This window comes from Myotis yumanensis, unplaced genomic scaffold, assembly GCF_028538775.1.
Source record: "Myotis yumanensis isolate MYYU_CA2020_CCGP unplaced genomic scaffold, mMyoYum1.0.hap1 SCAF_11, whole genome shotgun sequence".
NCBI classification, from domain to species: Eukaryota; Metazoa; Chordata; class Mammalia; order Chiroptera; family Vespertilionidae; genus Myotis; species Myotis yumanensis.
Genome location: NW_027223762.1, coordinates 22,959,923 through 22,982,215, shown reverse-complemented (window position 1 = coordinate 22,982,215; position 22,293 = coordinate 22,959,923). Strand labels below are relative to the sequence as shown.

The 22,293-nt window shown below is 40.3% G+C and overlaps 1 protein-coding gene and 1 pseudogene across 2 annotated transcripts in view; one reads left to right on the top strand and one right to left on the bottom strand.

Annotated features, from left to right (window-relative positions):
* CAMKMT (calmodulin-lysine N-methyltransferase) overlaps window positions 1–22,293 on the bottom strand; it is a 282,803-nt gene that overhangs the window by 92,115 nt on the left and 168,395 nt on the right. The gene's annotated exons all lie outside the window — the stretch shown is intronic.
* Window positions 17,907–18,188, top strand: LOC139019565 (small nuclear ribonucleoprotein G pseudogene; annotated as a pseudogene).

Here is a 22,293-nt window from a genome sequence, read left to right as displayed (position 1 = left end):
AAGAGACCAAAATTAGATTATTTCAAATGATTTTTGTACACATTTACATATTAAAAATGAAATCCAAATGTATAATATTCCAAAACAGAAAAGCCAAAAATTTAAAACTTCCAGATGAAAACATAAGAGAATAATCTTCATGATGTTGGTGTGAGAAAAAATTTGTTAAGACATAAAAGGCACTAGCCATAAAATGAAGAAGATGAAGATGAAGATGAAGAAGAAGAAGAAGAAGGAATTTTCGACTTTCATCAAAAATTAAAAACTTTTCAAAAAAGCATTATTAAGAAAATGAAAAGGCAAGCCACAGTTTGGGACATATTTGCAATACATATATCTAACAAAGGACTTATTTCCAGGTTACATAAATAATTATTGCAACTCATTAAAGAGAAGGCATATAAATTCGATTAAAAACTGCACAAAAATTTAAACAGAATCTTTATATTTCATAAAAGAAGACTTACAAATGGCCAACAAACACATGAGAAGATATTCAATCATCAGGGAAATGCAAATTAAATTCGTTATAAGTTAACATTACATAACCACTATGGTGGCTAAAATTTAAGCGACTAACCAAGTGTTGCTGAGAATGTGAAGCAACTGAATCTCAGACACGGCCAGCAGGAATGGTAAATGGTACAAACACTTTGGAAAACAATTTGGCAATTTCTTAAAATATTAAAATACACCATACATATGACCCAGTCATTCTACTCCTAGGCATTTATCCAAAAATAATGAAAACTTATGTACATAAAAGATCCTGTACACAAGTGTTCCTAACAGCTTTATTCACAATAGCCTCAAACTAGAAATAATCCAATTGTTTAATAATAAGTGAATAGATGAGCAAATTGTAGTAGTATATGCATACAATGGAATACTGCTCCAAAATAAAGAAGACTGAATTACTGATACACAACAATAATGATGAATCTTGAAAAGCAATGAAAAGGTGCCCATAAAAGATTGCATACTATGCAATTCCACTTATACAGAATTCTAGAATAGGCTAAACTAGTCTGGAGTGATAATACCCTGATCTGTAGTTTCCTAGGACTGGGCTGGGATGTTGACCACAAAGGGACATGAGGTAACTTTTTGAAATAAGAGAAACATTTTATAACTTGACTTGAGTAGTAGTTACATTTATTAAAACTAATAGAAATATAGAATTTAAATAGATGCATCTTATCCAAATTAATTGTACCTTTATAAAGTAGATTTTTTAAAGTTAATAAAAGCATTAGCCACAAATAAGTGGACTTTTTCCTTGCCATCTATTATACTATGAGGAATGAGAAACCAAGGCCATTTTGAAACTTTATAGTTTAAAGTGACTGACTTTATAGTTTATCTTGGATTACTCCTTATTTTTGTCTGTCTGGAATTTGTGGACTTCACTAGAGAATCCTATATAATAAAAAGGTAATATGCAAATTGACCAAATGGCAGAACGACCAGTCACTATGACGTGCACTGACCACCAGGGGGCAGATGGTCAACGCAGGAGCTGCCCCCTGGTGGTCAGTGCGCTCCCACAAGGGGAGTGCAGCTCAGCCACAAGCTGGGCTGATGGCTGGCGAGCACAGTGGGCCCCCCTCCATGGCAGTCGGACATCCCCCAAGGGCTCCCGGACTGAGGAAAGGTGCAGGCTGGGCTGAGGGACCCCCCCCCCCCCCCCCAGTGCACGAATGTCATGCACCAGGCCTCTAGTGATATATAAATAACCCCACCATCCACCCTATTGTTCAAGCCAATAACTTGGAAGTCATACTTGATTCTTACCTCTCCTTCATCATCCCCCCATCACCATGTCTGGCCTTTTATTTCCAAATTTTATCCTGAATTTATCTATTTCACACCATTACTAATTCTACCACCACAATCCAAATCACCATTATCTCTCAATTAGAATAATGCAATAATTTTTAATCAACTTCTCCCCACTCTATTCTTGCTCTTCTAACAATCTATTCTCCATAAAGCAAAAAGAGGAATCTTCATAAGATATAAATTAGATCATACTGTTCCTCTCATTAAAACTATCCAAGTTCCCCTTCACTTAGAATAAAAGCCATACCCTTGATGGTAGCCAACTGGGATTCTCTATGATGCTGGCCCCAGCCATGTCCCAAACTTCATCTTCAGCTATTTTCACCCTTTCTGCTACACTTCAGCCTTAACTAATTTCCTTTCATTCCTCAAACAGAACACTTTCCTTCTTTCAGGGCCTTTGCGCTAGTTTCCTCTGCCTAGATATAGTGGTTCTCAACCTCCTGGCCCTTTAAATACAGTTCCTCATGTTGTGACCCAACCATAAAATTATTTTCGTTGCTACTTCGTAACTGTAATGTTGCTACTGTTATGAATCGTGATGTAAATATCTGATATGCAGGATGGTCTTAGGTGACCCCCGTGAAAGGGTCGTTCGCCCGCCAAAGGGGTCGCGACCCACAGGTTGAGAACCCCTGGCCTAGAACATGTTTCCCCAGCTTTTCACTTGTCAAGCCTATTCCCCTCCTTTAGATCCCAGCTCAAATGTCACTTCCCCAGAGAAGTCTTCCCAGATCACCTTATGCCAGTGGTCGGCAAACTGCGGCTTGCGATCCACATGCGGCTCTTTGGCCCCTTGAGTGTGGCTCTTCCACAAAATACCACATGCGGGCGTGCACATACAGTGCGATTGAACTTCGTGGCCCATGTGCAGAAGTCGGTTTTTGGCCTGGGTGAGTCTATTTTGAAGAAGTGGCGTTATTAGAAGTTGGGGGTGTCGGTCGGTCAGGCAACGGGAGACGCGGCACAGTCGGGCCGCGGGATACACAGCGCGGGGGAGGCGCCAAATATAAACAGTACTTAAAATATATAGGTAGGTTAATAACAATGTACCTACCTATATAGTTTAAATTTAAAAAATTTGGCTCTCAAAAGAAATTTCAATCGTTGTACTGTTGATATTTGGCTCTGTTAACTAATGAGTTTGCTGACCACTGCCCTATGCAAAGAAACATCCCCTGTTCATTTCCTTATGCTACTTAGCACAATCAGGAACAAAGCTGGAGCCTTGGAAAGATGACAATAACTACTTTATATATTGTGATTTCTTATGTGCTAGGTTTTGTTATTAGAACTTAACATACAGCCCTAGCCACGTCGGCCCATGGACTGAAGGGTCCCAGGTTCGATTCTGGTCAAGGGCACATGCCTGTGTTGTGGGCTCAATCCCCAGTGGGGGCGTGCAGGAGATAGCTGGTCAATGATTCTCATCATTGATGTTTCTATCGCTCTCTCCTTCTCCCTTCCTTTCTGAAATCGATAAAAATATATACATTTTAAAAAGAACTTAACATATAATAAGTCACTTAATCCTCTTTGCAATCGTAAAGGTAAGAAATATTATAATTCTCATTTTACAGATAGAGAAACTGAAGTACAGAGAGTTAAATAATTTGCTCAAGGACACACAGCAAAGAAAGGGTAGAGCCTGAATTCTAAACCAGGCAATCTGACTTCAGAGTCCTAGGCCTTAAACAGTAACCTTGCTGGAAGAAGGAATCTTCTTTTGAGACAAGGATAAGAATTAAAGGTGAGTAAAGATACATTTAAGTTAGGAGAAAGAAAGGAAATTTGAAATAACTCATGACTATTGTCCTTTCTTAGAGAACCAGAAGTCCAAGTCATCTATCAAACCGCTGATATTGGCTAGCCGCTAGCGGCAAGGTTGGGGAACTGAGGGGAGAGGTATGAATTTGCAATAGCTCCTGTGGGGAATGAGGAAAATGACCACCAGGTGGTACCAAGGGGCCACTTGACGCTGGAAATCATAAATGTGAGTAATGGGGCCATCAACAGCTATGCATTTTCCTTCCGCAGCAGTGAGTAGTCCAGGAGTAGAGAAAACCACTGTTAGCTTTATATGTGGTTGGTGATTAGATGAGTAAGCACAAAAGAAGGTCAAGGGATGAAAGTTTTAAAGGTACGGATGAGAGTGCTATTGAAATGCTTAACTCAGTGGGCAGGAGAAGTCAAAAATAAGCAACAAAGGATGATATGAAAATAGCTTTGAGGAGGAAAATGTGAGTGCCTTTAGAAAAAAGGAAAGCAATGTATCTAATTTTTAAGGATTGGTAATTCTGGATAACAGTAACGAATGACATCCGACTATCTTTGATGATGCTGAGGAATTATTGTTAAATCTTTTTAGAGGTGTTAATGGTATTGTGATTATGTCATCCTTCGTTAGATACTAAAATATTTATGGATGGAATTACATTATCTTGGATTTACTTCAAAATAATACAGGAGAAGCAGTGAATAGGCATTTTGATGGGCAAGACAGGCCGTGGTTTGTTGCTTGTTAGGGCTGGGTGATGATTACATGTGGTTCTGACCAAACATGGTTTATCTTTAAAAGTATCGAGGAGAATTCATTTGAAAACATGAGCTGATGTTAAAAGATTTATTTCCTACATATTATAATCGCTATCCGGAGCAATGTATACATATAAACCATAAGGTCAGATTTCCAAATCAATGTTAAGAACATACATCAAAGATACCTCATTTGTAAATCAAGGTCTACAAAGAGGATATAACCACTATAGGTCACCAAGGTGCAAGGTACAAAGTTTTAAGTCCAGTTCAGCAAAAGAATACTTTCTAGTACCCTGAAAAAAATTATTTTACATGTAAAATATTTTCATTTTCACCCTTTTTGAGGGATCAGAGATTACCATGTATTAGCACCAGAAATTATAGAACTCTGTTACAACACATAAATTATAAAAAATATATATATATATATATATCTCCACATATGTGTTTGCAGATGCATATGTATACACCTACACAAATATAATCAGCTAGCCCTAGCTGTTTGCTCAGTGGGTAGAGTGTTAGGTCAAGGGCATGTACCTGGGTTGCAGGTCCCATCCCCAGCCCTTGTCAAGGCGTGTGCAGGAGGCAACCAATCGTTGTGTCTCTCACACACTGCTGTTTCTCTCTCTTTCCCTCTCTCCCTCCCTTCCACTATCTCAGTTAAAATCATCCTAATGTATAAAAATGTAGAAGAGTTAGGTACAACGAATTGCAAATTATTGTAAATGAGTTCTATGCCAGGTAACTTTTATTTTTTTTTTATTTTTTTTTAATATATTTTATTGATTTTTTTACAGAGAGGAAGGGAGAGAGATAGAGAGTCAGAAACATCGATGAGAGAGAAACATCGATCAGCTGCCTCCTGCACATCTCCCACTGGGGATGTGCCCGCAACCCAGATACATGCCCTTGACCGGAATCGAACCCGGGACCTTTCAGTCCACAGGCTGACGCTCTATCCACTGAGCCAATATGCCAGGTAACTTTTAATATCAAAAACTTTAAATTAGAAATCTCAAAGATTTATAATGTAGAAATACACTCCATAACAGTTTCCTAAGGTTAGTAGATATTAAGACTGTTCATTAATCTTTAAGTGCAAATGGAGACGTGAGTATTAGGATTTTTTAATACCTCAAACAAGTATCCTCTATAACTTTTCAGCATTAAAAATAAAGCTTCTCAAAGATATCCTGCTTCCATTATTTAAGACAAGATTAATTGCATTAGTATTACATCGTATTTCCATCCTTGTATTTACATCCCTTCCATTCAGAGCTGCCTCGGTCTTCTGGGATAAAAGGTCATGGAGTGAAAGCAGTGGCACCCTTCCTAATCCCCAGGGCTCCCAAACTAATAGGAGAGGAAGTAGATCTGAATTTTCACTCGTCTGGGAGAGAAGCAGGCTGTCAAAAAGGCTCTTTAACTTTATCATGAAATAAATGATCAATAACTACATGGAACACTGTCATCAATTATATATGAAACAGAATAAAAGGTAGTTGTGCAAAATAACTGCTTGGAGCAGCAAAAAATAAAATAAAATAAAGAGCAGGTAGAAGCACCGAGAGCCTAACTGCTGAACTCTGCAGAAGGTGCCTTCAAATAAATATTTCAAACCTTCATATGAATATTTTAAGCATGACAACTACACATAAACACACAGCCAAAGTGCTCAAATCCACTCAAGAAAGACTATTAAGTCATCAACTTGCTCCTGACAGGATCCACTGAATATGGCAACAGTGAGAAGTCAGGAGACAGTTGGAATCATTTCAAGACTGCTAATTTAACTTGTCTTAAAACCAACCAATGCTCAACGTGTCATCATCAATGTCATCTCATCGCAGTCTGAAAAGCCTTCGACCTAAAGCAAAAAGGTCCCCAAGTGCCACCCTTCTTGTCTACCGGTTGAAAATCTAATTGGTTCTGCTGACAGGCTTGGGAATTGGTAGGAAGGCTGTTCAGTTAATCTCCAAGGGCCAGCAAAGAGCTCAGTATCCATCTCTGAGCTTTGCTCCCTGGCTGTCGTGAAATGACTCTGATGGCAGTGCAAGCTCTTATGCTTCAGCTGCCTTCTGACTTCTGTTAAGTCAAATTCAATAAAGTTTGTCACTCAATAATCTGAGAGCTACCCAACAAAACCTCTTTGATCAATAACAGCTTGCCTGCTTGCACTTGGGAAGGTGACCTATTAAAGATTAAAAACACACCTGCTGCTTGAAGCAGAGAACATCTTTTTGTACTTTTAAATGAAAATTCATCCTTTAAAAGCAGTTCAACTATTAAAAGTGTATATCAAGCATTGCATGGGAGAAACAGGAATGGAAATTTAAAAAATGGGCTCAGATATGATACTTTCTTGATGTCTGGAGAAAGTTTGATATGTGTATGTCTCTGGTATATTTGGTTCTTATACTAGTATAAGCCACCTTTACCCCACTTTCGCATTTCAGAACCGCACACTTATTTGTTGTCCGTGTACAGACCACACATTGGTATTGTAACATTAATTTAATCCTCAACCAAAACAAAGTAATCTATTGTCCTATGTCATCTACCTTTCTGCAGAAAAAATCATGAATGCTCATTCAAGAAAATGCATTCTTTATTTAAAGTCACAACACTTCTTATTTAAGTGGTTTTCCTCACCCACCCACATACATTAGGTCAGGTTGAGACAAGGCTGAACTCCAGGTAACTTCAAAATTAAGGGATATAGTTCAGTGAGCTCAGGGAGCCATATAAATTAGTGGGGAAAGTAAAAAATATTTATATTTACATTCCATACTCAAGTCTTTCATCTTGATGATTAAAACTCCTTCAGAATTTTAATAAAATAATTTTATAAAATTTTAATAAAGAATTCCAAAAGAATTTAACATTTAATTGAGGATTTTTAAAGAAGAATAAAATTGTGTGATTCTTTTTTACTTTATTCCAAGAGCAGAAAATAGCATAGATCAGGCCTTTTCTCTTGTCTAAGGGGTGTATGTTTAGGATGTGTTTTGTTTGCAGTCCAACAATAACAGAGATGCATTATCATAGAATATCATAGTACGAAGGACAGTATGTAAATAGAATAAGATTATTTTTAAAACTTCTGCAGAGCTACAATTATGGGTCAATATTAACAAAAGTTTCTGCTAGAACATGACTTTGAGGTTCCCGGTTGTCAGCTGCTCTCACCACGTAGCAAATGAATTTCCCTGAGGAGATGAAGGCGCCCTTCTCTGAACGTATGTATATCATTCTCTCGTGTGGGTATTTTCCATAAAGTTTAAACATGTTTATTTTGCAAGGCATTAATTTCCTCCCATGACATTCACGGTACTATCACATAGGACATATGTGACAGGGAGATATGGATTGTATCTCCAACAGCCCCTAATAATTTCATCAGAGTCTCTTTGAACTCTGCAGCCTTTTCCTGATCTGAATTAATCACTTCTCCCCTCCACTGGCTATTATCTCCTTAGTTTTGTGCTTCCGGTTTTCCAGTTTCTATTTGAAATGTCTTCATCAAAGCAGCCGCATACAGAAACATGGGTTCATTCCTGCTTTCATTTGTTTTCTCTTGATTTGTGTGATATGCATAGATCAAAGTTTTTAACTCGAATATGTAGCAACATATAAAGTCCAGAAAGGCCAGCCTAATCTAATTAAGGCTTCCTGACTAAAATAAGGTAATTCTTCATGTCAGTTGAACCCTGGGATGAGGTGACTCATTTCAGAGGATATCTTAGTTTGCTCAAATGTACAGTTATAATGAGGTTGAGCTGAGCACAAGAAATATTACGGCTTGTGATCAAGAAACGATCACCTTTCTGCTGAATCAAAAAAAAGTATATTGTTGAAGGTTGTCCTATTAGTATACATATGGCTTGTGATAGAAAAGCTTTTAAGTCATCTAACAAGAGTAAAAAAAAAAAAGTGGGACTTAAAACATTAGAATTAGAGACAACAAAGGAACAAGCAGTCAGGAGCTCTTCTTCCATGGGGAACAACTGTCTGCAGATAAATGCAATTTTTGTACAGGTCTAAAATAAGTTGGTATGTGAGTAGGCATCTTAGGGCATGTTTATAAGAAACACTTTACAGCACTTTAAAATCCCAACAAGAACAAAAGTGGACATTATCATCTTTCAGCTATATGTGTGCCCTGCCCAGACTATGCGCATTGCCTCTAAAACGTGCTATGCCCCAACCCATTTTCATCAACTCACCTACGTACCTCCAGAACTTGATCTTTCTCAGTGAATGGCATCATCATCCATCCAGCTATCCAAGGCAGAAACCTTGGAATTCGCTGGAATCTTCACCCTCTTTCGGTTACCACATGTAAGCAATCACCAAGTTCTAGCGACTCTTTTCCTTCTGAATCACTCACAATCTGTCTACGTTTCAACTTTTCCTTGGCCGGCCACCGCTCTGGGTTCAGGTGCTAAGTCTCCTTTTACCTTGATGCCTGCTCTTCTCCCGGCCTGAACGGTCTCTCTGACTTTGGGCTTACTCTCTCTAATTCATCCCCCATATGGCAGCCAGTTCTGTCACCGCCATGCTTGGTTCTTCAACGGTTCCGCAGGGCCATCAAGGTAAAATCAAGCTCATTAAATTGGTTTGCAACAATCCATATAATCTGGTCTCCGCATCCCTCTCCAGAATCATGTCTCAGGAGGACTCCACATACACCAACAATTTGCCCCTCTTTCTTTTGCGCATCAGTCTCCTACTGCTGTGCCCCTGCTGTTCTATGAACGTGCCAGTGACGTTCAGCTCAGGGAGTTTTCATTTGGTATTCTTCCTGCCTGGAATATTCTTTCACTCTAGACTCGCAGTGGTTCTCAACCTTCTGGCCCTTTAAATACAGTTCCTCATGTTGTGACCCAACCATAAAATTACTTTCGTTGCTACTTCATAACTGTAATGTTGCTACTGTTATGAATCGTAATGTAAATATCTGATATGCAGGATGGTCTTAGGCGACCCCTGTGAAAGGGTCGTTCGACCCCCTAAGGGGTCGGGACCCACAGGTTGAGAACCGCTGCTCTAGAGAGTCAGAGGGCTTATTCCTTTCATGGCTTGGGCATTTCATTCAACTGTCTCCTCCCCGAAGCTTTTCCTGACCTCCAGGTAAAATTGCCAGCGATGCCGCCCCCCTCCAGCAGACCCCGCGCCCTCCCCTGCTTGGTTTTCCTGTGCTGCACTCTTCGCCACCTGCTACACTTTACATTTTATTCATTTGTTTTCTGGTTATCTTGCTCATAAGAATGTGGGCTCCATGATGGCAGAGAGTTTGGTCTATTTTGTTTTCTGGTATGTCTCTTAAATGTACCTGGAAATTAGGCACAGATTAGAATTCCACACGCATCTTCCCAGGCCTCGGCCTGATGTGTATTATGGCCCCACCGCTTATTGTTTGTATAACCTCGGAAAACTCACTTACTCCCTCTGCGCCTCAGTGTTTTCATCTGTGAAAGAGAGAAAATAAACTCCTAAAGGTTAATGAGATGACACATAAAACATACTTGGAACAGTGCTTAAGTTCCTAGTAAGTGCTCAGTGAGTGTCAGCCATTATTAGAATGATCACTGCTGATTCATCTGTGAGCTCCTTGAGAACAGGGATGTGACTTATTCACCTTTTTGTTTTCCAGTGAGTTAAGCACAGTGCTTTGCAGCCAACGGGGACTTCACTATTAAATATTTTAACACCTGCTGCAGCACGGAGTCCTGACCAATCAGAATGATGCTGGCCTTGGCACTCGATTAGGGTCCAGAAGACCTTCTGCTGTGTCCTTCATTTTCCTTTTATTTGCTGGATCATCGCGAGATCTCAAGGTTTCTGGAAGAGGGTCTCGGACTTCCAGAGCATGGAAGGTGGGGTATGACTCCCAGAGCAGTGCTATTTCCCAACTAGTATAGAAATATTTCAATATTTTAACAACTGATATGCTTGTTCTGCTGTCGACAAGCTCACCACACTACACAGAGTAGACCCTCTAATACTAATTAAACAAACAAAAAACAAATGCATGAGTTAAAATTTCATGACAGTGACCCTGCTATATTACCAAAAATAATGTCAGATACATTATATTGCTCCCAAATATGCTCATTGAAATATTGTGTAAACTTAAAAGAAGAACCATGGATTCCTTATATTTTTATACCCAACCAACTTTTTCTTTTCACATTACCCCTATTGCCACATAATGTACATAGAAGACATTTCTATGCAAGCAGCAGGGATATTAGGTTGGCAAAGACCTAGTCATATTTAGAGAAATCTTTATTTAGGTTTTAAAAGCCAGTGATGTTAATGGTGGGGGCAGGGAGGAGATAGAAAAAAAAGAGAAAGGTTGAAAAATGAGGTCAACAATATTTAAAATAGTCTTACTAGTAATTAATTCAATGAGTTTTCATAGCACATCCGAGGTCTGTCATTGCAATAAACATGTTCCTTAATTAACTTGGAATTTAAACTCCTGAGTCGATCTTTCCTCTGCATTTGGCCAATGTTACTGATTTTTAGATGGTCTGGTCCAGTGGCAAGTAAGCCATCTATTCATGGAATTTATTATACTGGGAACTAATAAAGTACTGTGCTGTACTTTCACAGCTATGTAACTACCAAATAGGCATTTGGTCCTAAAAGTAAGGATATATTTGTAATTGTGATGCTCTTCAGAGTAGCATGAAATTACTACTACTAAAGTTCCACAATTAGTACTTCCTCAAAGTTAACTCTCCTCTCTGCTTTTTACAAGTACCGCCTTCGGTCAATAAATACATCATTCCTGACAGCTAGAACTATGGTGATGAAGGTGATGCTATCTTTATTGATTGGCAGGGAGAGATTAGAAATTTTCTGGAAAATTTTATTGATAGCATATGTTGATAGCTAGTCCCCCTTTAAAGTGGCAAAATAGTCTGGTTATTCTATTTCATGAATGACCATTCCCATGAATTAACTTTCTTCTTTGATCATTTTAATGACAATAGCTTCCTATTAGTGTTCAAACACAATTCTTGTGCATAAGGGTAAAATAAAGTGCTTTAAAAATTGTAAGTGGTAATATTAAAGGTGTCGTGTTATTTGAAAGGTACCCAGGTTTACTGGGCTAAAGAAGAGAATTTAAACTCCTCATTACAGGTCCTTCAGAGCCCACATGTTAAAAGCAAATCTACTAGGGGTAGTGTAACTTACTTTGCACTTTCTTCATTTTCCACCATTAATTTTAGTCAAAGTTTGTCCGTGTTCTCCCTAAAATACCTAAGTATACACTTTCTAGGTGGATTCAGTCTAACTACAAAATATGCCTTCAGGATCATATGGAAACCCAGCCTCAGACGATATCCTGGGACTACCCCCGCCCCTAAGCTCATCCCCCTTTTGCTCAGATTAGCCCTTCTGCACCACCTTCTCCTCACTCTGCCCATTAACACTATTTCTTGGACCCTCCACTCCCACACCCATACCCCATCCCTCCTGAGAGTTGAGGGCTACTGTTGTAGTGAACCCCTGCTACTCGTGGAATCATCAAACATCCCTCAGATGTGCTGGGAGTGGAAAACAGATAGAAAACCACTCTCAACAATCTATTTATGTAAAAACCTCATGAGAAAGAAGTTGCTATATAAAGTTACAATTTGGGAATTCTATGAAAAATTGCTGAAAGCTATAGAGCCTGAAAAACACTTTTATATAGAGAATTTTGCACATATTTCAGAGATTCAGGGATTCTTGGTAGCTGATTTTTTAGAACCCTAACATCCTATCTAATAATAGACAAACAGGGTAATTGACCATACCTTCGCTATGCCTCCCATTGGCTAATCAGCGCGATATGCAAATTAACCGCCAACAAAGACGGCAGTTAATTTGCATACGTAGGCTCCAAGCAGCGGAGCGAAGACTGAAGGTGAGCCGGAGCCGTGAAGACAGAAGATGGAAGAATCTCTTCGTGCAACAGGCCTCTAGTCCTATATAATAAAACCCTAATATGCAAATCGACCGAACGGCAGAACGACCGGTCATTATGATGCGCACTGACCACCAGGGGGCAGACGCTCAATGCAGGAGCTGCCCCTGGTGGTCAGTGCGCTCTCACAGGGGGAGCACCACTCAGCCAGAAGCCGGGCTCACAGCTGGCAAGCGCAGCGGTGGTGGCAGGAGCAGGCGAGCGGTAAGGAGCAAGGGGTCCCGGACTGTGAGAGCCCCAGAATGCGAGAGGGATGTCTAAATGCCAGCTTAGCCCCGATCCCCGGGGATCGGGCCTAAGCCAGCAGTCAGACATCCCCCAAGGAGTCCCGGACTGTGAGAGGGTGCAGGCCGGGCTGAGGACCCCCCCCCCCCCCCGCACCAGGGCACGATTTTCATGTGCTGGGCCTCTAGTATAAGAATAAAACTGAACCAAACTCTCTAATCCCTAGGGTTGATGGGTATACTAAGCTCATATTATTGTCATTACTTTTATGAATGTTTTATAATAAAAAGTTGTTAAAAATAAAAAATTAAGTATTAAACATATGTATAGTACTATAATTTGGAAAAAATAGAGAATAAACATTCAGGATATTTTCAAATTATAATGACTTACATATGCACAAATACAGACTACATTTAAAATGCCAATTAGGTATCTAATTGCATCAATTATACATTTCTGCTCTTAAATCACTATGGCTAAGAATTTTTCTATTTTGTTTCTCATTATGGTACATAAACACCACGTTTCAGTTTTAAAAGTATCAATAATTCATAGTATTTCCTGTTCTTTCAATACACTATAAATAGAATTGACAAAAAATAAAAACAGAAAATACCTTTTTTTCTGTAAATCATTAGAGCTTTAATGTTCACAGCTAGAACCCATAGCATATGGAAATATGATACATGCCAGAGCAACTTAGTATCCAGTTAGGAAATAAGCACAGGTACTGCTAAGTTTGAAAATATTTTTAAAGTTTCATATCTCAACACTCCTTCCCAAAATTACCTTCCAAAAACAAATATAGAGACTTCTCTACTCTTTCCTCTGTGAATTAAACCTTTTCATGCTATTGGAAATGATGGAAAACATGAGGAAAATGTTTGTAAGAGTTAGAATAATCTCATCAAGCATTACTGGGGCATATTCTGAACGTAATCAAAGAGGAATATGGGAATAAAAAAATATTCTTTGACAGATGAGCCTGCCATGTCATGAGAATTTGCAGCCTGTCTGCACAGAATGAATTTCCTATTGAGGCAAAATGCTCCCTCTGATGATAAAGGAACCAAAATACCTTTTTAAAACCACAGAACTGTTATAAGAACAGTAAGAGGTGCTGTGTGACACATCGCAATTATGAGCTACTAATACCACAAATGATTCAGAATCTATATAAGCAGGCTGAGCTTCAGTGAAAGCTTCAGGATGGCCATAAAAATGGTGGGGGGAGGGGAGGAGCAGTACAATCACTGCCTAGAAACACCTGCAACAAACTACTGATGATGAACGATAGAAGACTGGTCTCTCAGAGTAATCTTGAGGAGGTCATATTAAGAACCGTGTCATTAATTTATTCCACTTTTATTAAATAATTGAAGTTCTATAACAGGCACTTTATTTATATTCTGAAAGAGTAGGTAATTGAGCTGGATGGCCTCTAAGGCAATGGTGCCCAGATTTCTGTAATTTCCTGAATGATACAACTTTTTAAATTTTATTTTGGGGATTCCAACTTTCACTACCATTTTAAAAAGTGACATTTCAATAATAAAAAGCTGGGTATATTTAGCTTTATGACAAACTCACCACATTATCTTGCTCTTTCTCATTTCACTACGGAAGTGCTATCACAGACTGCTTGTCATGGGCTAGTACCAGTCTGTGGATTAGCTTTGGACACCATTATTCTATACCAGTGGTCGGCAAACTCATTAGTCAACAGAGACAAATATCAACAGTACAACAATTGAAATTTCTTTTGAGAGCCAAATTTTTTAAACTTAAACTATATAGGTAGGTACACTGTTATTAACTTAATTAGGGTACTCCTAAGATGGCCTTTGCTAAAAACGTCCTCAATATGATTGAGGTACGTTCGCTGAGGTCGACCCCTTCCAACTCTCCTATCCACACTCGTCTTGTATACTTGTTTCAGATAGACGAGTGTGGATGGGAGAGTTGGAAGGGGTCGATCTCAGAGAACGTACCTCAAAACAATGTACCTCCCCCGCGCTGCGTATCCCACAGCCCGCCTGTGCCGCGTCTCGACCAACTGACCGACACCCCCCACTTCTTCTAACACCACTTTTTTTTTTCTTTTTTTAAAATATATTTTATTGATTTTTTACAGAGAGGAAGGGAGAGAGATAGAGAGCCAGAAACATCGATGAGAGAGAAACATCGATCAGCTGCCTCCTGCACATCTACTGGGGATGTACCCGCAACCCAGGTACATGCCCTTGACCGGAATCGAACCCGGGACCTTTCAGTCTGCAGGCCGACACTCCATCCACTGAGCCAAACCGGCTTCGGCCTAACACCACTTCTTCAAAATAGACTCGCCCAGGCCAAAAAACAACTTCTGCGCATGGGCCATGAAGTTTCAATCGCACTGTACGTGCACGCCTGCACGTGGTATTTTGTGGAAGAGCCACACTCAAGGGGCCAAAGAGCCGCATGTGGCTCGTGAGCCACGGTTTGCCGACCACTGTTCTATACCATCCCTCCCAATATTGAGTGGGAATCACAGAGGCTAAGATCTTTTGATTCTCAAAATGTTAGAGAAGCTGATCTTTTTGGTTATTTAAATGGAAAAGTATATTCGTCATCTTGAGAGGCAATTTTTTCAGCCAATCTATTTCTCTGAATGATTATGTATTATCATCTAATCTCCTCACCAGCCGTTTTCCTTTCCAAATCATTTTATGAAATAGGTACTTTAGATACATAGTTTATTGTAGGAAGGGAATCACTTTTGGCTAGTATTTTAGAGGCTAGTTTAAAAATCCAGATTTTTTAAAGTAAGTAGCTAGCTGATCTTATAATATGCTTGAAATGGTAGATTTAAACACTCAGAAAACATAAAAGTTGATGATCGTGGAGTTTATTTTGAATAATTCTCATGTATTTGAGTATAGCCTCAAATTCTTCAAATGATCATATAGAAATCTTACTTTTATATTTTTCTGATGAAAGGGAAAATTTGCTTATAGATTATTATAATCCTATCAATGGAATTTGGAGCTACTAAAAATATTGTAAAGAAGCTCTGTGATAAAGGTGGCTATTTTCTATCATTAACATCATGATTTCTTAAGAACTTCTACATACAAGGCTCAACTACATCAGAACTCACTCTTGTGCTGGAGAATCAGGACAAGGAAGATGTGTGATTCTAGACAAAGAAACGAATATCTCAAGAGTTCCCAATCACTACCCATGAGATCTCAGATGAGTTATCTCATCTCTCTTAGCTGCCTTAGGTTATTAAATAACCTCTGAGCCTTCTTTTAGTTATGACCTTTTGATTCTTAAAATTCTGAAGTGTAGTGCCTAAACAAACACAACAACAAATACCTTAGGAAACTATACTTTTCCAATGATAGGCCAATATTAAGTAGTCTCATTACTTTATATATGTGTAATTGTATTCCTGTGTAAGTGAATGTATATGTATATGAAGACATATTAGGGAATGTGATTCCATCCACTTAAACCACCAATATTGTTTGTAAATAACCTGTACCTGTTTCTAAAACAACCTTATCCCCCAAGAGAGATCTGTCACAACCAAGTATATTCAAAAGAATGCGCTACAGTTTGAAAAGGCTATAACAAAATTGCTTCGAGCAATAGCAGCAGAGTTGGGCTAAGATGACAAGTATGAAGAAGGCAACATGTACTAAATATAACAAGTATGGATACGAGAAATAATGATTTCTCAACTTTCAGTTCCCCTTAACTTAATTACACTTTCAATCATGGCTTCTTCAGCCTCAAGAGTTTTAGGCTCCCTACCCCATAACTAAGAAAGGAATGAATTGGATAGAAAATAAGAAAAGGGAAATAAAGTAGAGGAGAACAGAATTACTGCCACGAATGACTTTGGGAGAGGGACAGGAGACGGAAAAAGTACGCCAAAGCCTTGGAACTGGACTCCTTTACCTTTTAGATTGAGGAAGCCGGATTGTCAGGAACTAATGGCACTCAGTTGGGACCTAAGGCAATGTAACACCTGTTGAAATAGGAGATTGGAGGGGGAATACTCATTCCCATCAGTTACATACAATGAACCACTAATAGCTCATATGTCCAGTTTTATCTATCTCTGGAACCATGGTAGGAACTCTGCATCATAAAATTTGCTGGAGGATCAACAAGTACACTCAAGAAAAAGAAAATCTTTTTGTATGAGCACCCTCTGCAACAAAAGCAAAATGAATTTGTAAGCATAGAGTTGAATGATAGAGAACCTTCTAAGTTTATAGCTTTAATTCTTTGGAATTTCATAACTATTTTAATATACATTTTAGAGTGCTGAGATTAATATTTTATTTTAGTAATTGTAGAAAAAAATCAGATGAGCTTTTATAAGCTTGCTTGTGCCCACAAAATCCCCCAAACATATTTCCTCCAATATGTTGTAAATCTTCTAACTTTGAATTCATGGGGTTTACAGATAAGAGTTTCTGAATTTGAGAATTTGGTTGTTTCCCTTCTTGTCACACTTTGTACTATAAAAGATGGTCAGAAATAAAAATGTGGTAGTGAAAAAAGCGCTTTGGTCATCCCTTGATGGGCTTGGTCAACAAATATTTCAGCAGAAAAGTATTGTGCTCGTATTAAATAGGAAGGCAATTTCTAACCAGAAAGTTTTTGAGGAATTAAAAATAAAATAACTGCCGAAACTGGTTTGGCTCAGTGGATAGAGCGTCGGCCTGCGGACTGAAGGGTCCTGGGTTCGATTCCGGTCAAGGGCATGTACCTGGGTTGCGGACACATCCCCAGTAGGAGATGTGCAGGAGGCAGCTGGTCGATGTTTCTCTCTCATTGATGTTTCTAACTCTCTATCTCTCTCCCTTCCTCTCTGTAAAAAACCAATAAAATATATTTTTTTTTAAAAATAAAATAACTTTCTAAAGAACCTATATATGAATCTATTCACTTTTCCTTAGCTTATCCAAACTGTATCTCACTCTAGCCGGCTTGGCTCAAAGGATAGAGAGTTGGTCTGCTGACTGAAGGGTCATGGGTTCGATTCCGGTCAAGGGCATATGCCTTGGTTGCAGGCTTGATACCCAGTGGGGGGTGTGCAGGAGGCAGCCGTTCTATGATTCTCTCTCATCATTGATGTTTCTATGTCCCTCTCCCTTCCTCTCTGAAATCAATAAAAATATATTTTAAAAAAAGAAAAAAAAAAAAGACTAATCAAATTGTATCTCTAGAATTCCATTTGGAGGTATCTGTGAGCTCACTGAGTAGACACCATGAGAAAAGCTCACCCTCTTATTAAAGACCATTTTTGGACAAGAAGTTATCAATGAAATTAAATGGTGATAGACATGTCCAAAGAATATTGTGGGGATTTGATCCCTTTAAGAATCTTGGGATAGATGAATGTGTGGAGATAGCAACTAGACAGAACAATAATGGAATGGTGGTAATACAAGGAAATAGTATCATCATGTTAGAAGTCTTGAAACGAGAATGGCTGTGTTCACAAGAGAAATCAACTGCTTCAACATGTCCCCTCTTCACAGCACGTGTTTTACCAAAAAATAAAATTGGGTCATGTACATTTTTGTATTGAACTTTTTGTTAAACTTTTGAAATAGTAAAAAACAAACAAATTTTACTTCTAGTCTAAGATCTAAATCAAGTCCCACCTCCTTAACAAAAACCCTAGTCTAGAGAACTTTACTCAGCCCTTCTCTGAAATTTAATGGTAGTCACTAAGTAATTATTTACTGAATGTTTACTAGATGTCAAGTAATTAACCCAACCTGTCTTCCAAAAAGGGGGAAAGAGGTAAGCAATCTGACAACCATATAAGGTCATATAAATCCATTTGACCATTTTATAAGTAGAGTTGGTGTTATCTTCCCAATTAGATTATAATTTCCTGAAGAACAAACACAATGTCTTATATTTCTTTCTCTTGCATCATTCTTAATGCCTAACTCAATATATTCAATAAAATAAATGCAGCAAGCATTTCAAGAAGTTATTCTGAATTAAAATGACTTTGAATTGAAAAAAATACAAAGAAAAACTAAGGGAAGAAAACCATCTACACTAATAAAAGAGAAACATGGTAATTAGCATACGACCGCTACCCTTTTCATTGGATAATCAGTGAGTATATGCAAATTAAGTGTCAGCCAAGATGGCGGCCGGCAGCCAGGCAGCTGGAAGCGAACATGAGGCTTGCTTGCTGCAGTGAAGGAGGACTCCAACGTTCCCCGCCTGTTTTGCTGGCCTCTGAGCTGGCAGTTTGAAACTTTGTAACAAATATAGAAGCTAAACAAAACCACGGGATCTCAGAGCTGGAGTTATACATTGTTTCGATCATAGAACGCAAACAAACCAGCGGAAGCCTCAGAGCTAGAGCCAGAGTTAAAGCTGGCCCAGAATAAAATTTAAAAAAAGAGAAAAAAAAGGAGCAGTTGGGAGCTTCAGTCAACAACCGCCAGCCTGAAAGCAGCCCTCAGCTCCTCACCCAGGCTGGCCAGGCACCCCAGTGGGGACCCCCACCCTGAAGGGTGTGTGACCAGCTGCAAACAGCCCTCAGCCCCTCATCCAGGCTGGCCAGGCACCCCAGTGGGGACCCCCACCCTGATCCAGGACACCCTTCAGGGCAAACCAGCTGGCCCCCAGGCCTCTATTCTATATAGTAAAAGGGTAATATGCCTCCCAGCACTGGGATCAGCGGAGCCGCGAGGCCTCCTGGCACTGGATCAGCGTGACAGGGGGCAGCGCCCAAACCCTCTGATCGGCCCTGCTCTGTGTGTGACAGGGTAGAGCCATAACCTCCCCATCGGCCCTGCCCTGAGTGTGACAGTGGCGGTGCCCCAACCCCCTGATCGGCCCTGCTCTGTGGGTGATAGAGGGCAGCACCCCAACCCTCCCCCACCACCACGGGCCCTGCTCTGTGTGTGATGGGGTAGAGCCATAACCTCCTCATTGGCCCTGTCCTGAGTGTGATAGTGGTGGTGCCCCAACCCCCTGATCCGCCCTGCTCTGTGTGTGACAGAGGGTGGTGCCCTAACTCCCCTATCGGCCCTACTCTGTGAGTGACAGGGGGGAGCTCCCCAACCCCCTGATGGGCCCTGCTCTGTGCATGACAGGGTACGGAGCCCCAACCCCCCTGATGGGCCCTGCTCTGTGCGTGACAGGGGGTGGCGCCGCAACCTCCCCATCGACACTGCCTTGAGTGTCACAGGGGGCAGTGCCCCAACCCCCCAATCGGCCCTACCCTGAGCGTGACTGAGGGTGGCATCGCAACCTCCCAATCCGCCCTGCTCAGTGCATGACAGGGGGCGGCACCCCAACTCCCCAATCGGCCCTGCTCTGAGCCCGACCAGGGGCTGCACCTAGGGATTGGGCGTGCCTTCTGCCACCCGGGAGCAGGCCTAAGCCAGCAAGTTGTTATCTCGTGAGGGGTCCCAGACTGCGAGAAGGCACAGGCCGGGCTGAGGGGACCCCCCCTCCCCCCCAAGTGCACAAATTTTTGTGCACCAGGCCTCTAGTCTATATAATAAAAGCCTAAGCGACCATTACAGCGGAACAACCAGAACAACCAGTCGCTATGACACTCACTGACCACCAGGGGGCAGACGCTCAATGCAGGAGCTGCCCCCTGGTGGTCAGTGCACTCCCACAGAGGGAGCACTGCTCAGCTAGAAGCCGGGCTCACGGCTGGCGAGTGCAGCGGTGGTGGCAGGAGCCTCTCCCACCTCTGCAGCAGCGCTAAGGAGCAGCAAGCTGAGCAGTAAGGAGCAGCAAGCAGGTGGGCGGTAGGAACAAGAGGTCCCAGGTGGTGAGAGGGCACAGGCCTGGCTGAGGGACTCCCCCCAACCAGTACATGAATTTCATGCACCGGGCCTCTAGTTTTAAATAATTAATAAGGATAATTTGGTATGTGTATATCTAATTTATATAAAGTAACTCCAATTCTAGGAATCTATCAAGTGAGTACATCTTGCTCCAGAGGACTCAGGAGAGCTGCCAGATGACTGGTCTCATGAATAATCGCATGAATAATCGCATGAATAATCGCAGTGTGGCCCCAGCAGGTTTGGCTCAGTGGATAGAGTGTTGGCCTGCAGACCAAAGGGTCCAGGGTTCGATTCTAGTCAAGGACATGTACTTTGGTTGCAGGCTCCTCCCCGGCCTGAGCCACGGTAGGTGTTCATGTAGGACGCAACTAATTGATGTGTTTTTCTCACATCCATATTTCTCTCTGTCTTTCCCTCTCTCTTCCACTCTCCCTAAAAATCAATGGGAAAATATCCTCAGGTGAGGATTAACAACAACAATAAAATAAAAAATAAAAACTCTTCTTAAAAAAAAAAAAATCTCATTGAGGCTAGCAGAAAAACTGTTCAGCTGAGCTCAACCTGTACTGCTAACCTACAAATCCAAGAGTAAATAAAGTGTTTCTTATTGTTAAGCCACTAAATTTTTGGTTATTTGGTTGCATAGTAATATCAAGCTGATTCAATTATATTAATAAACTAGAGGCCCAGTGCACAAAATTCGTGCACAGGTAGGGGTTGGGTCCCTAGAGCTGGCCAGCGATCAGGGCCGATCTTTCAGGGTGACCGGTGGGGTGATCGGGGGCCCCCCACTGGCACCTGCCTTGGCTGGCCTGGCACAGCCTGCTCGCAGGTTGGGGCCTGCAGCATGGGGGCACCTGTTGCGTTGAGCGTCTGCCCCCTGGTGGTCAGTGCGCATCGTAGCGACCGGTCATTCCACCAGTTGTTCTGCTGTTCATTCGATTTGCATATTAGGCTTTTATTATATAGGATATTATTTTCCCCAATAAATTGGAAAACAATTTAAAAGTAAAATGATTTTAAAAATAAAAGTTAGGAAAATAAGAAAATATTGAACTCTGGTTAATGATGCTCAAGTACTTGAAGGGAGAGGAGTACACTAATATCTACAACTTAGTTTGAAATACAAGATGGACTGATAGGTAGAGAGAGGGCTAGTTCAATCGAAATGTAATAAGGCAAGTATAATAAAATGTTAGCTGTAGAACCTTATGTTTGTGTTCACTGTAGCATTATTTTGACATTTTTGCAGTTTTGTTTTTTTAATAAAAATGTTGGAAGAACAGGTTGGGTCATATGGTACATTCACACTATGGAATATTATGTAGTCATTAAAAATAATGGGGTAGAAGAATATTATCAAAATTGACTGATAAATCTTTTAAATGCAAAGTGTAAAATAGTATGTGCAGTATATTATTTTTGTAAAACACAAAATAAAAAGTACATACATAGAGAAAAAAGAAGCAAGGGACATATGTGAAATTATTACTCTGGACATGGGATGAGGATATTTATTTTCTGTCAGTCATTGTTCCCTGTTTCTAAACATGTGCTGTTTTTATATCACTAACTAAGTGACCCCTCACTGTGGCCCCCACAGAAGACACCTAGGTTCACATCTGAGAGGGGACAGGGACACACCCACCAACTTCGTGCCCTGTGTTCGTGTTGCCTCCCATAGCACAGCCAGCTCTTAGAGGACATGGGATGATTTTTAAATTTCCTTTTAACATTGTGTGTTTTCCAAACTGTCTTAGGAAACATTAAAAAGTAATTAATAGTGAAAATGTTTAATAATGAGTTTAAATTCTCTCATTTTGAAAATAACTTTTTAAAAAAATAAAGATGCCCAAT